The 16452-nt window shown below is 37.6% G+C and overlaps 1 long non-coding RNA gene across 1 annotated transcript; it reads right to left on the bottom strand.

The window, feature by feature from the left end:
* Positions 1-2761: 2761 nt before the first annotated feature.
* Positions 2762-15386, bottom strand: LOC142360839 (uncharacterized). The gene is made up of 3 exons (XR_012763420.1): positions 15335-15386; positions 12668-12768; positions 2762-2845 (listed from the first exon to the last, which is right to left on the bottom strand). It is a non-coding gene; the product is annotated as an uncharacterized LOC142360839 (long non-coding RNA).
* Between the last annotated feature and the right edge of the window lie 1066 nt (positions 15387-16452).

Genomic DNA, 16452 nt, shown 5'->3' with positions numbered 1-16452 from the left:
ATCTATAGCCTATAGATAATCTACACGACTAATAAAAATGCTAAGCAGACTGTCAATCTGTTTTCCAATCATATCAAACCTCCTAATCCAACTTGTAATTTTCAAGATGAAACTAATCTAAAAACTAAAATAAAATATATGCGTTTTCTAGAAGAGAGTGATATATTGCCGGTGTGCATCTAGCTGCATTTTAACATTTGAGCTTTCTCTTGAAACGCTATGATAATGAGTGTCATAGCCTGGTAAATTTTTAACAGCTCTTTATGGACAGCACATTGTACTTGTGATTACTATCAAAAGTTAAAAAAAAAAAAAAAAGCTGCATCTGAGCCTTGTATATGTGGAATTCATGACTCTATAACCTTAAAAATCCACTTTGTGCTTTCTCATAAGATATTTTCAGCTGCAGATTCATATCTGAGGATGGTATGTAGTTAAAAGTATACATTATAAAAATAAGAGTAATATTTGATACTGCATACAGTCAACTCCAAATATTTCCTTTTGCTGATGTGGTAAAATGTTATATATTCCAGTTGAGTGGACTTAGAGATATAAAACATAGGAACTGTGACTGTGGAATACTGTATTTCAGGGAAAAACCATAAATTTAGCTGTACACCAAGACTACCCTTTCTCAAACTAGTAGGTGTTAGCAAAGAAACTGAGGTCCACAAGTTCGTACCACTGGAGATCAAGTACTATATTTTCTTTCCAAGATGTGTATCTCAAGAAAATCAGATGTCAGCATAGACTATGAATTTCCATTTTCATCATTAGTCAGATAATTTTCTAACTTTATTTAGGTTTGGTTTAAACTCACTTACACTTAGCAATATGTTGGAGGGTTCATTAACATATTGTCAATCTTGTTCAGTTATTTGAATACAGTTTTTACAGTATAAACCAGTTTGTAAAAAGTTACCATGAATTTCTTCTGCAGGCACTTTAAATCTGATAAACTCATAGGCAGATGTGGTCATTTCCCTATTCACCATTTGCTAATATATGTTAAATTTCTCTTCAGTTTGCTTTTTAAAGATCATGTAAGCTTGTTTAGCTTAGAGCATTAAATATCGATTCTGAATGTTTTTAATCAGATAATTAATGCAACAAATCAAACACATTCATACATGAGAACCCTATTATTTAGCCTTTATTTTCAGTCATACAGCTACATATTACAATAACAGAATAAGGTGTTAAAAATTTTAAGGCCCAAAATTTGTCTTGGCTTCTGATGACCTGTTGTTCAGACTCAGGAACTTACGGCATTTTCCATACAGCTTAATCACCTCATTTTCCTTCCCATGAAAAACAGAGAGAACGGGAAAGGCTGCAGTGTCAGGTTCCCACATCTCATCCTAAAATAGGATGGAACAGAGATCATCCAGACTAGGAGTTAGGAGGTGTTCCTACTCCCCAGCCACCACCTACCACTAAAGACTAACTAAAAAGCAATAAGTATTCTTTTGCTTAGTAGAACAGCAAGAATGAAATTATAAACCCTGTTCAAGGATGGGAATTCACAATACAGAGCAAGGCGTTTAACCTCTATATATAGTGAATGAGAAGAGCTTTATACCTCGTGACAGGATGTCGGGTGTGCGTGATGAAGGATGTATATAATGTGACAGTAGGAAAAAGTAAATTAACGGTAAATATTTTGGCATTCTTTTTATTTTCTGTCTAATTTCCAAGTCTTTCTTCAAACAGCAAACCTCTAAATAAATGAAGTTGTGAACCCTTTTGTACTGAATTTTGAGTCTTTTTAACAAGATGGGCACAATTTATTTACACAAATGTATGTCTACTGCCATGCAAGACATTAAGGTATCCTGCCCGGCTTCTACTCTCCCCTCATAATGGAATAGATCAGCAAATATTTTACTGATACTTTCAATCCCATAAGAGGGTCACAGCTGATTTTCAAAAGCTTATTTTCTTAGTTACTTTTTTTTTGATCCTTTAAAAGTCATGTATAGATCTCCAGGATCTTTCAGGCAGATGAAGATGAACATTCTGCTTTCACATAAGCTTTGATGACATTTCCAGACATTCTGTCACAGTCACTGTTTCTTTTAAAAACAAACAGACAAAAAACACTTTTTTTTCTTTTTTTAGTAACAATGAACTTCATTAGGGTTTTGATTACTTTCAGGGTAAGGGATTATAAAAACCTCTCTAAATATAAAACAAAATAAATTTTGAAAGCGTATCACTGAAATACTATAAAGAGACAAAATTAAACTCCGTTCTCAGTGACAGGCATTTTATCACAGGTAGATTTCTCCATTATACTTCTTCTTTACAAAACAAAATTACTGAAATCTTCTTACATAACCCAGAAGTGAGAATTTTTTTAAACCTCCTTTGGATACTGTAGAATCCACATTTGTTGTCAGGAGTTCTAACTTCAGGAATTGTACATGCTATGACCACTTCAGTTGTAGTTGGAGTATTGCACACAAAATCCCCTGAACTAAGTATCATTCTCAAGTGATTATTTTCTAGGTGAAAAAGTTGAATGTGCAATATAAAATCTAAACTGCAACTTGGAGAAAAAAGAAAAATGCTATGAAAAGTTACTTGGAAGTCTTAGTCAGTTATAGCTGAAGTCTGCCTACTCCCTACAGTGCAGAAAAAAAAAAAAAATCTGTCTTCCTTTCTTCCCAGTTTGGCCAAGTAGAAACTCCTCTGATTGTGATTTCAGAGAAAAAGAAAGATAAAGGCATTGCCTTCACCCTTTTTGTAGTAAAGTCATGGCAAAAAAAAATGGTAGCTGTTAGGAGAATTGATGTTATTTCTCATTCAGGGCAGCTGGTCGAGGATGTTGAAACACTTTCTGAAAGAGAAAGAGCAAACTACTTTTTAGCTATGCCAAAGTAAGTGTTAATGTGAACAATTTCACCTTATTCTGAGTGATGCCTGATGTTGCAACCAACTCCTAGAAGGCCATTTCTGAGAAAATTTTCAGTAATTTCAGTTAATTTTAGTTCGTTATCTGTAGGTAAGAGAATAAAAATATCTTGGCTTTCTCTCTTCCTATCCCTCTAACTGGCAGAATTTCAACTCAGGTCTTTAGATCTGTGACTTCCGTTTTTTCCTGACTATGCCAAGAATATTTTTTGCCATCTGGCATTTGAACAGTCATATTGCCAGTGACCAGGCATTGGATAGATTCAAAGTACTGGCACTGTATTCTGTAATCTTCACACAAGCATTTGATTTGATTGACTCTAGAATGCTGATTAGAGGAGATAAGACTATGATGCTCTTGAGGATAAGTCACTTAACTGAGATTCATGACTGTTTAAAAAGAAAAGCACACAGATTTGTTGTACAGGGCAAGGAATCTGGCTTGGCTGAAATGGACTGTGTTGTCCGCCAAGACTCAGTCTTCAGACCATGTTTATTGAATTTATTTGTCAATGATTTACTCTTGATTGCATTAAATCTATTTTACAACTATATAGATGATGCAATGTTACAACATGGTTCCAATTCATTGGCCATAGTAGGGAAGGATTCAGATAATTTACGGAGGAAACATTAAAAAGAAAGCTTTTTCTAATGAACAACAAAACTGCTAGCTATTCTTTTCCAAACAAACACCAAACACTTCTGCAGCCCTTACTCAGGCAAAAAAAGAAAGCCCTCCACCAAAATACTGCTTAAGTCATGACCTAAATGTTGGACCAACACAGTCTAGTTACTCTTGAGCAATTTTGTGTTGAAATGCTGTTAATTAGAAGCAGGTATCATTTTAAAAGGTAAGAACTCCACTGAATATATTGTATTTAAGCAGTAGATGAAGAAAGAAACAAAAAATCTGCAATGTGCTGTCAGATGAAAGGTTGTTTAAATTTAGAAGTAAGAAAACCAGACTGTAATATCAATAAAAAGCTATGTAGATTTATTTTATATTAATGCTATGGATAGATAAAATCCAATTCAGCTTTAGGCAAATTTTTAGATTTGTAACTTGACAGAATATAAGAACACATCACTGCAGCTTTTATGTGAAAAAGTCAACTTACTTCCTCCTCAGTGAGTCTGGAACTATGCAAATATATTTTATGTTTGGTTATGCCCGTGGTTATATGAAAACAATGTTGTTGTTTCTTTTAGATTTTAATTTAATATTCCAAGCCTTGGAGGGAGAAATCTTCTTAGACTCATTTACCCTGCAGTTAGTGTGACAATATGGGAGGGTGCATTTAATGCCTTAGCAGTAAGCATTTTGTACAGGCACCCAAAGGTGATAAGAACTGAAATAATCTTTGGCAAAATTCATATGCAGCTGAATTGAATATTTAAAATCATTCACAAGGTATAATTGAAAATAAATTATGTAGTAATGTGGTAGAAATTATTTGAATTTATACTTCCTTGCGCTTAGAAGTACCACAGATGTTTGGACATAGGTAGGGCAAGTTTCTTGCTGTGAAAGTCATTTGAGATGGAATATGAAGCATTGTACATTAATGAGGTTTTATTATCTATTGTTCTGATACTTTCATGAATGAGAATATAAAGGTACTTATGTAACTCTTTAAAGCAGGTGGTGGTTTAGACCTTTGTTTCATATTGGCGTCTTCTGTTGCATTTAATCCTTTATATTTTAATATAGACATTTTGAAAATAAAAGTTTTCATACACAGCGGATAGATCATATATGAGGATATATGATACAAGTTGTTCCTTCTTCAAGGCAGAAATATTTAAATGCCTCTCCTGTCTCTTGCTTTTATGTTTCAGGTTTTGTTTGGGGGATTTTTACATCTTTTGACCTGTGGAGATATCCCACAGGATAAGTGTCTATGCCATGAAAACCTGGTTATGCTTAGCTTCATATTTTAAAAAGTCAACAGAATACCCTAAGTCTTGGAAGCATGCATTTCTGACATCTAAGCCCTGTGTAAGTACTCCAAATGTTAGAATACGCTAATACTCCAAAGGAAGCAATATACATTTATTTTGAAAAATATTGAAGTCCTGAGCGCTCATCCCATTGATCAGTAAGTATACACAGTCATCTCATCAAACTGCAGCTTCAGTGAGAACAAACAAGAGTTTTAGCTCCACATTTCAGTAACAGACTTTGATACCTGTCATCAAGTAATGTAACCATAAATGTTGAAAATATGTTTCCCTGTACATATGAAACTGAGAAACGCATACTTTGTAACTCCAAGTCTGTTGTAGTCAAGGCTTAGCTCAGAGGGTCTCTCTCATGGATGTTTATCAGGGTCATACTGTTGTTTGTTCTGCTTTCTATCCTGTGTCTACCTTTACCTGTATTGTGTTCCTTCTCCTGCCGTAACCATGTTAGCAAAATCTTGAATATATGGGTTATTTTTGACAGAATGACTTATTCAAGTCAACAAGCTGCTATAACAGAAGAACTCTGTTGTCACTGTACTCTAAAATAGCTGAATCTTATCTAGGGAGAGTGTTGCCAGCATCGTTCTTTGCATATATCTATCCTGTACTCACATGTGAGTAAACAAGTCCTTTGCGTTAAAAACAGAAAAAAAAATGAGTTTAGGCTGGTTGCAAAGCCAAGAGTCATTCTCAAGAGAAGAGTGAGATCTTGAAGTGTCGATGCTGACGAGTGAAGAATGAAAATCCTGGCGGTGAGGAGAGTTCATGTATTTCACTGCTTTAAAATAGAATAAAGAGAATAGAAGACTTAACTCCATGGAGCTGACTATCCATGATAGCCTCAGGGGCACAGAAAGAGGTGGCCTTCATCACCTTGTGTCTGACAGTTCAGTTGCCTTACTCAAGCTCCAAATATGCAGATGGAATATGACAAGGGTCACTTAGCTGAGTTATTCCTTTTTAATTGCTACCTGTATTGACAATTCCTTTGGGATCTCAAAATTAGGGATTCTGAGAAATATAGGTTGGCAAAACTTGCAGATCATATCAAAGACTTAATGACATTATAAAGTTTCTAGTTTGAAAACAGTAGCATCTAATACAAGTGTTCAGTTTTGGTTTGTTAATATTGCCTTCTGTGATATTTTATCCTCCTGTAACTTGGCAAAAGAAATCTGCCATGTGCTTGTTATATTTTAAAATTTTCTTTTTACCTAAGCATTACGCGGTTTTATTTAATTTCTTTAAACACTTGTTGATAATCTTGTTCCCTTTCCAGTTACCTTGACAATCTTCTGAAATGATCAGTCATTGAGTGACTACGAAGATAAACGTACAGAGTTTTTAACCATTCCATGATTTGGAAACTATCACTATTGAAGGTAAGCAGGAACAGAAAAAAAAACCATCTTAAACTGTGTATCAATTTTTTTTGTTTGCTTATGAATTCACATTAGAATCATAGAATCATAGGTTGGAAAAGACCTCTAAGATCATCAAGTCCAACTACCCACTCAACACCACCATGCCTACTAAGCGATATCCTGAAATGCCACATCTACATGTTTTTTTAAACACCTCCAGGGAAGAGGACTCAACCACCACCTTGGGCAGCCTGTTCCAATGCCTGACCACTCTTTCAGTTAAGAAATTTTTCCTAATATCCAATCTGACATCCCCTGATGCAACTTCAGGCCATTGCCTCTCGTCCATATTGCTAGTTACCTGGGAGAAGAGACCAACATCTCCCTCACTACAACCTCCTTTCAGATAGTTGTAGAGAGCAAGAAGGTGCCCCCTCAGTCTCCTCTTATCCAGACTAAACAGCCTCTGTTCCCTGAGCAGCTCCTCATAAGACTTGTTTTCTAGACCCCTCACCAGCCTCATTGCTATTCTCTGGACTGGCTCCAGCAACTCAATGTCTCTCTTGTAGTGAGGGGCCCAAAACGGAACACAGTACTCCAGGTGCAGACTCACCAGTGCTGAGTACAGGGGCACCATCACCTCCCTGTTCCTTATACGAGCCAGGAGGCTGTTGGCCTTCTTGGCCACCTGGGTGCACCGCTGGCTCATGTTCAGCCAGCTGTCAACCAACACCCCAAGGTCCGTTTCTGATGAGCAGCCACTCCTCCCCAAGCCTGTAGCGTTGCATGGGGTTGTTGTGACCGAAGTGCAGGACATGTCATTTGGCCTTGTTGACCCTCATAGAGTTGGCCTTGGCCCATCAATCCCGTCTGTCCAGATCCTTCTGCAGAGCCTTCCTACCCTCAAGCAGATCGACACTCCCATTCAACTTGGTGTCATCTGCGAACTTACTGAGGAAGCACTCAATCCCTTCATCCAGATCATTGATAAAGATATTAAACAAGACTAGACCCAAAACTGAGCCCTGGGGATCAGCACTCATGACTGGCTTCCAGCTAGATTTAACTCCATTCACTACCACTCTCCACGCTTGGCCATTCAGCAAGTTCTTTCTGCAGCGAAGAGTACACCTGTCCAAATCATGGGTAGCTAGTTTCTCCAGGAAGATACTGTGAGGAACAGTGTCAAAGGCCTTACTAAAGTCCAGGTAGATGACGTCTACAGCCATTAAAGTCCTCTTGCACATGCTGAATTTTTGTTTACTGTCAGTTAAATTTTTACATGTGTGGGAGATCAAGCTATTGGAGCTGTGGGGTTTTGAGAAGATTTTCCCAAAGAGGGGGGGTATCTTAAAAAGCAAGCAGAGACGAAAATGCCATATGCAGGTCAGTTACAGATCTGTTTCAACACCTTTCAGGCAAACAAATTTTTCTGTTTGGTTTATATCTTAATTTATGTTTTGTGTAATGAATGACTGGGATAACCCTAACATTTGCATTCCATGATTTTGAATGTTTAAAATAGAAGCCTTCATGTTGAATTGACAAATGGTTTGTATTAATATAAAATTATATTTAGGAAAATCATTTAATCTATACATGACATCTGGTATTTACAGCTTTAGAGTCTGATGAAGATAGATGCACTACCTTACATGTTTATAATATTTTATAAATTTGCAAATGCGTATTTAAATTGATTGTATCCCTCTCCCATCCTTCAAATGTCTCTGGCACTCTAAGGACCTAGTCCAAAACTCATTTTCGTTAATGGAAAGACTTACAGGCTAAATGTATAGCCTAAAATTAAACAGAGACTAAGAACATTCCTGATCTCTGGAATACTATCCTTTCTCCTGTTAAAGTGTTAGCATGTTACTCAGCACGATTTTGGCCTGTGCCAGCTAGCCTTTGGCTGACTAATTCCTGGATGTCATTCAGCAGTTAGCGTGAGCCAGAGGAAATCTCTAACAGACACTTCGAGTGCAGCCACCCAGTTCTGGTGGGTGAAAGAGTTTAGTAGTATCGGTGTGGGATGTCCTGTGCCAGTTGGCCTTGGTGTCTTCTCCTGAATAGCCATAATAAAGTCTAAACCAGCACATTTAGAGGGCATTGGGAAGTCATATATTTTCACAGCCTTGCTCTGTATAGACTTCCTTGCATGGGACCATATTCAGATAGAACTAGTTAAGAGTTTTTTTTGAATTTATTGTTTTGACCATGAAACAAGAAATTTTTCATGGGAATGTCCCTTACAGCCCCAGTAAGTGTAGAATTCCTAGCTAAGAAAGGACATAATTCCACTAACCCATCCAAGAATAATAACCATCTAGAGTGGGGAGAGTAAGATCCTGGATTAAAAGAATCAACAACTGGGGAACCGGTAGCCAGAGGAGTGTTCCTCTGTGAGTTAGTGTGATGGCATCTGGGATCTCAGTGTGAGGCTAAGGACAGGTGCCAGGATAATGTTATACTCAGAAACAGAGTCAAGTGGGATCAGACCTTTTAAATTTCAAGTGGCTCTTTTGAGTACCCAGAAGACTGGAATCCAATCCCCTTGGCCTGGAAAAATGGTATATTTAAAGACAAATATTTTAAAAAAACTTCTGGACTAATTCCACTTCTTTGTAGAATATTTCTTTTTCTGATTTGACTAGCATCTTAAATGCTTTTGATTTTTATTTATTCAGAAACTTGTCTTGATTTTAAACAACATTTTAGTCAACAAGAAAATTAAGGGTCATACAGATGCTCTGTGTGTGTGTGTGTGTGTGATTTTGTATAAATACTCCAGTAAAGGAGAATAAACATTCTGCAGCAAAGTTACAGTTATTATTTCTAGTGTATATATGTTTGTTTCTTCTCTCGATGTTAAGTATATCTAGATAGAGAAGGTAGGGTTTGTGAGGTTCTTTACAATGGGTTAATGTAATTACCTTTCACATCAGGATTTAATCTATGCAAGTTTCAGCACAATCTGAGCCTTTACATGAATGTAAAATGCAATTATTTCTTACCTTTTCCTTCCTATGCATGTTATGCACAGGAACCTACAAGGCCTTTACAGTCATAAACCTGTGCTGCTCCACAACAAACTGTACTTCTATTACATATTTTCTCAAGAAGGTAGAGACAAATATGTAGGCTAGGAGTTCTGAATGAACTACACTTGTGACCAAAAACAGACACCCCCAAGGTACATGTTTGGGTACCTCTTTCACAGTGTGTACTCTCACACAGCAATGAGAATTTTCTTTGTCTGTATGCTGGACAAAAAAATGTTGTATGTTTAGTGGATCTTTGTCAGAGTGAGAAGTAGTCTCAATGCATGAGAGTCAATAGAGTCCCTGAGACATCCTTGTTAGAACAGGAAAGGACACATCATTCCTTCAGTCGTGCTTATAATTTCAGTGGCCAGCATGCTTGCGCATGTATCCCTCAAAAGCCAAGAACAGTCTTCAGTGCTCCAGAAAGACAGTGTCTGGGAGAACGAGTTCGTTGCCAATCTGCAGAGCCAGAAAGAGCATTCATTAGGGAAAGGAAGCATGTGTTTTATCTTGCCTATAGTGCTGTTGCTCTGTGCAGTTCTCCAGTGCTTTTGTAAGGTTTATGGACAGTCTTGGCCTCTGAAATCCTAATATCTCCAGACACTGCTGCTTCTCAGCTCCTTTGCCAAGACAAAATAAGTCAGAAGAATGTTAATGTTAAGGCTGGGAATTTTGAGGGAAACTTCTCCATGTTGGTCAATCTTTTTTCCAGTAGTTTAAACTCTACTTCTTTCACACCTACTGAGGAAATCTAGGAAAAACAAGTTTTCTAACTTGAGTAAAATCTACGTTTTATCAGCCACAGGAGAAAAAGAAAAACTTTTGCCTGTGCAAGTGAATAATCTCTCTAAGGCATATGACAAATGCTATAGGCAATAAATTTTTCCTTTTCTTCATTTTAGTTCCAGAATGTGTGTCTCTGATCAATGGCTTTATTCAAATTTTGGGTTTGCTTTTCATCTCACTTTTCTCCACATTTTATTTAAAAAATTTAGTTTCTCTTTTTCTTATCCTATCTTGTCCTATCGGAATTCTGCAGTCAGTCCTGATTCAGTTTAACTTTCACTCACACAGTTTTGAAACTGATTGAAAATGGACTAAAAAATCATCTGTTGCTGGATAAAATGTGACTTTTGGTCTCATACTCTTTAAATGGGTATTGTGTATGGATGAACACTGTGTGGCATGATCTCTTGGGTTGGCTTTCCTGCTACCACTGACCATCGCTGTACAATGCCTTCTTCACGATGTCATCTGATGTAAGCAAGAATTAAGAAGTTCCTTGGGGAGTAGAATATCAGTTTCATGCAGCATAGATGAGAATGCAGTTTTCTCATTTAAATAAATACCTCATAATGAGGTGGTCTCTGAGGAAGCAAGGGGAAATTAAAGCTATGTCTGTAGGTTATTAGCCAGAGACCACTTTATGTACAATATGCAGAAACTGTAAGGAAATGCAATGTATTTGGAGTACTTTTGCCATGGTTAACAGATTTTAACTTCTCCACACCATTCTGAATAAAATGTCTGTAGTAACTCAGAGATACAAAATGTTTCCACATCACTACTGATAAAAGGAATCTTGAAAAGGAAAAGCAAGCTGTTGTCAACGATCAAAAAAGACACCTGAAATCATAACTGTAAATATCATTAACAATCAATTAATGATATCTGAAGTAAATGTGCATAAAGGAAAGCAATACAGAAATGAAATAAAATACAGCTGATACACCCAAAATTGCAAAATTGTTCTAAGAAGCACCTTTCTCATTACAGCTGAATGTGATTTTCCAGATAGAGACAGAGTAATACGACCCTGTGTGCTGTTTTGTGTATACAATAAAGCAAGCAAAATTAATCCCTTCCCCTGATGACCTCTAGAAATGAAAACCCATTATAGCAATAATATTTGTACTTAGGCCTTGATGTTTTTGTGCTGAATCTGAATGCCATGAAATGATTGTATACAGTGGCTGATGAGGACACATGTACAGATAATTACATAAATAATCCTCTTTATATAGGTGCAAGGTGACTTTTTAGATCTGGTATGGAAAGTAGTTGAAGCCTAATAAAACTTGCAATCATTTTCTTTACTGCTAAGGCCTGAATCTTATTATGTTGAAAGGTCTATTAGGAATGTTTCCCTTTTCAACATGGAACGTATGTAACTGGATCTTGGGCACAATTTTCCTGTTTGTAAAACTTGAATTAAGCATTGAAATTTCTGTCTAAGTTACTGGTTTTGGTGTTTGCCAAAGTATATATGGTATCAAATACTATAATACGTCTTTGTTACCAGTCTGCGGTTTGTTTAGCAAACCCCACTGAAAGGGTAAAAGATCTTCTAAAAAACAACATTATTTAGCTTGGAACAGGAATCAATACTCCATATGATATGGTAATGAAACGCAGACTTTGCAACATATTGATGGACACTGAGAAAGTGTGTGTGGTGAGAGGAGTGGGTGTATTTGTGTGCATGTTGGAGGGACCACAATAGTATTAATAGCCTGTAAAGGAGGTTTCTGACATTTGGTAAACACATGAGTATGACACACAGCACAATAGGAGCTACAGTTCAGAAACAATGATACGTACATTACTCTGAAATGCCATTAAATACATGTGAGCTTTCTTCTGTCAGCATTTGTATTTTCAAAGGATGTAGCAGTAAAGCGTTAGCTTTGTGGAAAAGGAAATCTAAAAAGACATCCACATATTGTTTTACTATTTTGCTTTACTTTTAATATTTATCTGTCTTTCTGATGTGGGCAATATATCCAAGTCTGTTCGGTTTTGCACAGAGTCTAGCTTTCTATTTGTCTAAGTGGTAATAAATTCCCATTGATCCGGGCTTAGTGGAAATTAGAACACCCTCCATGTGCCTCAGCCAGGGAGTCTGCTCCCAGCAGACTCTCACTTGTGTTAAAAGCCCACTGGAATGTTTCAGAATGGTTGGTGTTGCTGCATACTACTTTCCAATGTCAATACCAGAAGACCTATTGATTTGGATCACTTTCTTTAAATAAAAGAAATGATTTAGTATTTGAAAATAGTAAAAAAGGCCACCTGATGTAAAAATAACACTTCCTCATATCGCTTTCTTAGACTGTCCATCAGCTTGGGAAAGCCTTGCGTTATTGCACACTGTAGTCATTTATTTTTAAAAAATGTATACTGTGTGTTGTACTTTCAATATATTGATTCTAAAGGCTTACATTTGTAGCCTTCTGCTAAAGAATAATATTTGAATTTATTAATTGTATTTTATTTTAGATTATGACTAGGGAGATTTCTTTTAAGAGGTGTGTATATGTGTTTTGAAGTGGGTGACCTCAGAAAGATACAGATACATGCAAGACTCACCAGTCTTTCAGACCTGTACTTCTCAGTGTCCGTCAAGCAGCACTGGCAGAGTAGGTGTGGAGAGTTCTCTTTCTAACAGTGATTTCCGTGTCAGCAGACTGCTAAAACGTGGGAGAGAGACGAGATGTGAAAGCAAAAAGGACAAATATGAAATGGGAAGCAATATACGCTGTGCCAGTACCTGTACACATAAAACACTTTATAATTAGTAAACACATAAATCCGCTGCTTAAATCCATATTGTAAGGAACTAGAAGTCAAGATTCATCTGTATGAAATAAAAATTGCCAATAAAGTGGGTGTAGTTTGGTTTGGGGGGTGGCTGGTTTTTTTTCAACATAAGAAGTCAGGAACGCTGAAACTCAACCACATATCAAAGCGTGCCATACGTCAGGGACCATCTTTCTTCTCTACAGCAGTAGCTTACTACCTAGAAGTATTTTCAATATTTTCACCCAAATTTTTTCTGACCCCTTCTTCTGGGTTCCATTTTGCTTTGCCTGATCCTTCAGGATCCTTCCTGATACTTCTTCACCCTATTTAAAAGCTTTGCATACATGACCTGCAATCAGTGGGTGAAGAAACCTACTGAAGGCATGCAGGTCCTTGGGCGGGCTGGGAAGATGTGACACTACTTGTCCCTGGGCATTCTTCTTCGGCGTTCTTCTGGAGCACTACCACGCTGAGGATCCATTTTGAAATCCTAGTACTATTCTACAAAAATACTGCAGCTTTCTCTTCTAGCTTAATATGTGTTTTTTTTTCAAGAACAGCATCATTCATGCACAGTCTGTTAAATGAACACTTGTATTCAAATAACTTACTGATTGTGCAAAACAACTCTGCCTGTTACGGTACACATTCAGTGCAGAAAATTGCTCTGTTAGTTGGACTGCTTTTCCCATCACAATGAAACATATATCTGCTTACAGCTAGAAGTCCAAGGGCCTGATTTACTAAAAATTAGTGATCCATCAGATTGATGGGCAATCTGCACTCTTGGTGCCTTGAAATTTCTTGCATCAGTCACCAGATCATGATTTACTAATAGGGTTTCAGGGCTTGCAAAATAGCACAACTCTAACCACATATTAATATTTAATCTGGCATTTTAAGTGCACCTAACAAAAGACCCCAGAGCTGCTGACAGGACCCTAAATCGTGAATTTCTTGAAAAGGAATTGAGTATTTCCATAGTGGTTTCATGTGGAAATCTGAAATATAAAGAAATACATGAGTTAAGCCCTGCTCATGAACTCACAAGCTTCTGACTATATTTTCTCAAAAAACTCTTCATAGTTTGTTTTTTCGTAGTCTAGCTTCATTAGCATATGACAAAGCTTTCTTTGGCTGTTTCACAGTCCATAGCTCATGGTGGCAGAGAAATTCTGAAACTCATTTCTATATTGTATGCAATTAAGCAGTCTGTTCTTTAAATACTTAATCCACTTGGAAACTCTGGAAAGGTGTTAAATGAGGGTAAAAATAATGCATAAATCACAAAGACCTCATTATTACCGTGAAATTTAGTAATTGAATTTGCACAGATCTAGTAAATTGGGCCCTCTGTGTTCTGTATAGCATTTTTCAGTAACCGATAGGCAAGAAGCTGAATTACGTATTGATAGTGTTTATACCATTCCATGGCTTAGACAGAACAACAGAGTCAGTTAATAAGCAACTTCTGCTGCTGTCAGATGAATATTCTAATTTTACAAAAAGTATATAGTGCACATCTAGAAAAGGTTTTATTTGTTTCTTCTATTTTCATATGTCATAATTTATGAAAGATGTTTCCAACACCACCTGTAATAACAGAATGTTTATTAGTGTGCAAATGAGGGTTATAAATGATGTTGCCTATCTACGGAACAAAACACAAAAGACAACTTATTAGCAAAAGACAAATTGCTCAGCAAGTTTCAATGAGCTGCTATGTTTGTCATGAAAAAAACCTTTTATTTGCACAGATCAATGCTTTTATAATCCATTTAAAATAATATACTTGCCACTAGGTGGCTATTTCTGATCAGATCATTTTACCATTTTAATTACATTTTTAATATCCTGGCTGCATAAACAAAGATAAATTACAAGCTTTGCACAATCTGGCTGCTGGCTTAGACACAATCTGTAATAATATCAGCTTTTGTTTGTGCCTCCTCTAATTAGATCCTGAAATCTAGGCTTTATCAATCAATAATTTTAATTTCAGAATTGCCTTTTGATCTTATATTTCATGTTTGTTTGCAGAAAATGACCAGTAGGACAAAGCTGATAATTTATGCAGAAACAATCGCTCAGCAGAGTTATAAGCGCATTCCTAGCCATCAACACAACCCGCAGACTAAGCTTGACACAGGTCTAATTAGCATGCAGATATGTGTCACCTCATTGGCAATTCAAATTGCTTTTTTATAATGTACCTCAAATTGTGCTACTCAAACATTGTATTTGATTTCCAAATCCCCCTGGGCATCCCATAATGTCTCCCTTCATCCTGGGTACGAAGCATTTATTGAACAATCTGCTTCGACTCTGGCTATCTTTTCAAAAACACCGAAACATCGTAACCGTGGGACCAGCATTTCCTCCTCATCAGACAGCAACTTGTTCTTCTGCGGAGCAGCGGGTGCCACATCCGTAGGTTTAGCAATGATATGTTACCTTGCAAGCTCCTGATCCCACAGTGGCTGCTCTATAGAGGGCTTCGTTCCTGTGCCACACATTTAAAAAGGGGGAGGATGTCTACAGAGCACACATTAATATGCGGCACATAACCACGTCTCTGAATGCCAGCCTTCCATTCTTCATTAAACAAAATGGCTGGATTGCAGTGATTGTTTTCCCCTACATACACACACGCGCGCGCGCGCGCGCATGCAGACACACACACCGTGCACGCAGGCACATACTCACACACCCCACACATGCATTCCGGCTTTCTCTCTTTTTCTCCCTCACGCATACACACTCACTTTGCCCCACACACACAAACACACGCACGCACACACGCACACACACGCGACGTTCCCTGCAGTAGCGTGTCATTGTCAGCACGGTGAGTTACATGCGAAAAGTTGTCTGTGGCATGCACGACACGCGAGGAGATTCCTGCCAACATCAGGGCCCTTTTTTGCCATGCAGCAACAAGTGGCAGAATCAATGGTGTACAGTTATTCAGCAATGTAATTCATTTCACTGGCTTTGGCTCCTAGCCAGATCCGCCATCTGTCTCTTGCTCTCCCTCTCTCTCTCTCTCGCCTGAATTTGTCCTACATTTCGTAACGTTACGTGCTTGCCATGTCAGAGGTACAGCACAAGCCTCAGCCCCGTTCCGGCGTGGAGTTCTCTGAGTTCGGTGGCACTTTGGATCTTCCACTTCTGTGCCATGGGAAGAAAAGGGTAAGCAAAAAACAGAGGGATAGCTGCAAAGAGAATGGTGCTCTTGTATCCGAAAGCCAGAGCCTCCGCTTTTTATTTAAAGCATTGATATGGATCTGTCTCACATGGGAACTTTTCCTGCTTCGTTAGAGTATCTTCGTTTTCTTTATTGGATGCTGGCACCGTACGCCACTGCACAGCTCTGTGGAATGCCTGCTGTTGGATACTTGCAGATCCCTGCCACCAAGCAACCTCCTGCATTGGAAATCGGGTGACTACTCCAGGATCTTATGCGTGCTTGCTGTTTGAAGCTGCAGAAAAGTGAATAATCAATTAAGTATTGATTTCTTGTAAGATTTGGTAAATTTCAAAGGCAAGACAAAGAGGATGGCTTAAGGAAA

This window comes from Opisthocomus hoazin, chromosome 3 (genome assembly GCF_030867145.1).
Source record: "Opisthocomus hoazin isolate bOpiHoa1 chromosome 3, bOpiHoa1.hap1, whole genome shotgun sequence".
NCBI lineage: Eukaryota > Metazoa > Chordata > Aves > Opisthocomiformes > Opisthocomidae > Opisthocomus > Opisthocomus hoazin.
The sequence above is the reverse complement of the archived record's forward strand: the minus strand, read 5'-3'. Positions and strand labels throughout refer to the sequence as shown.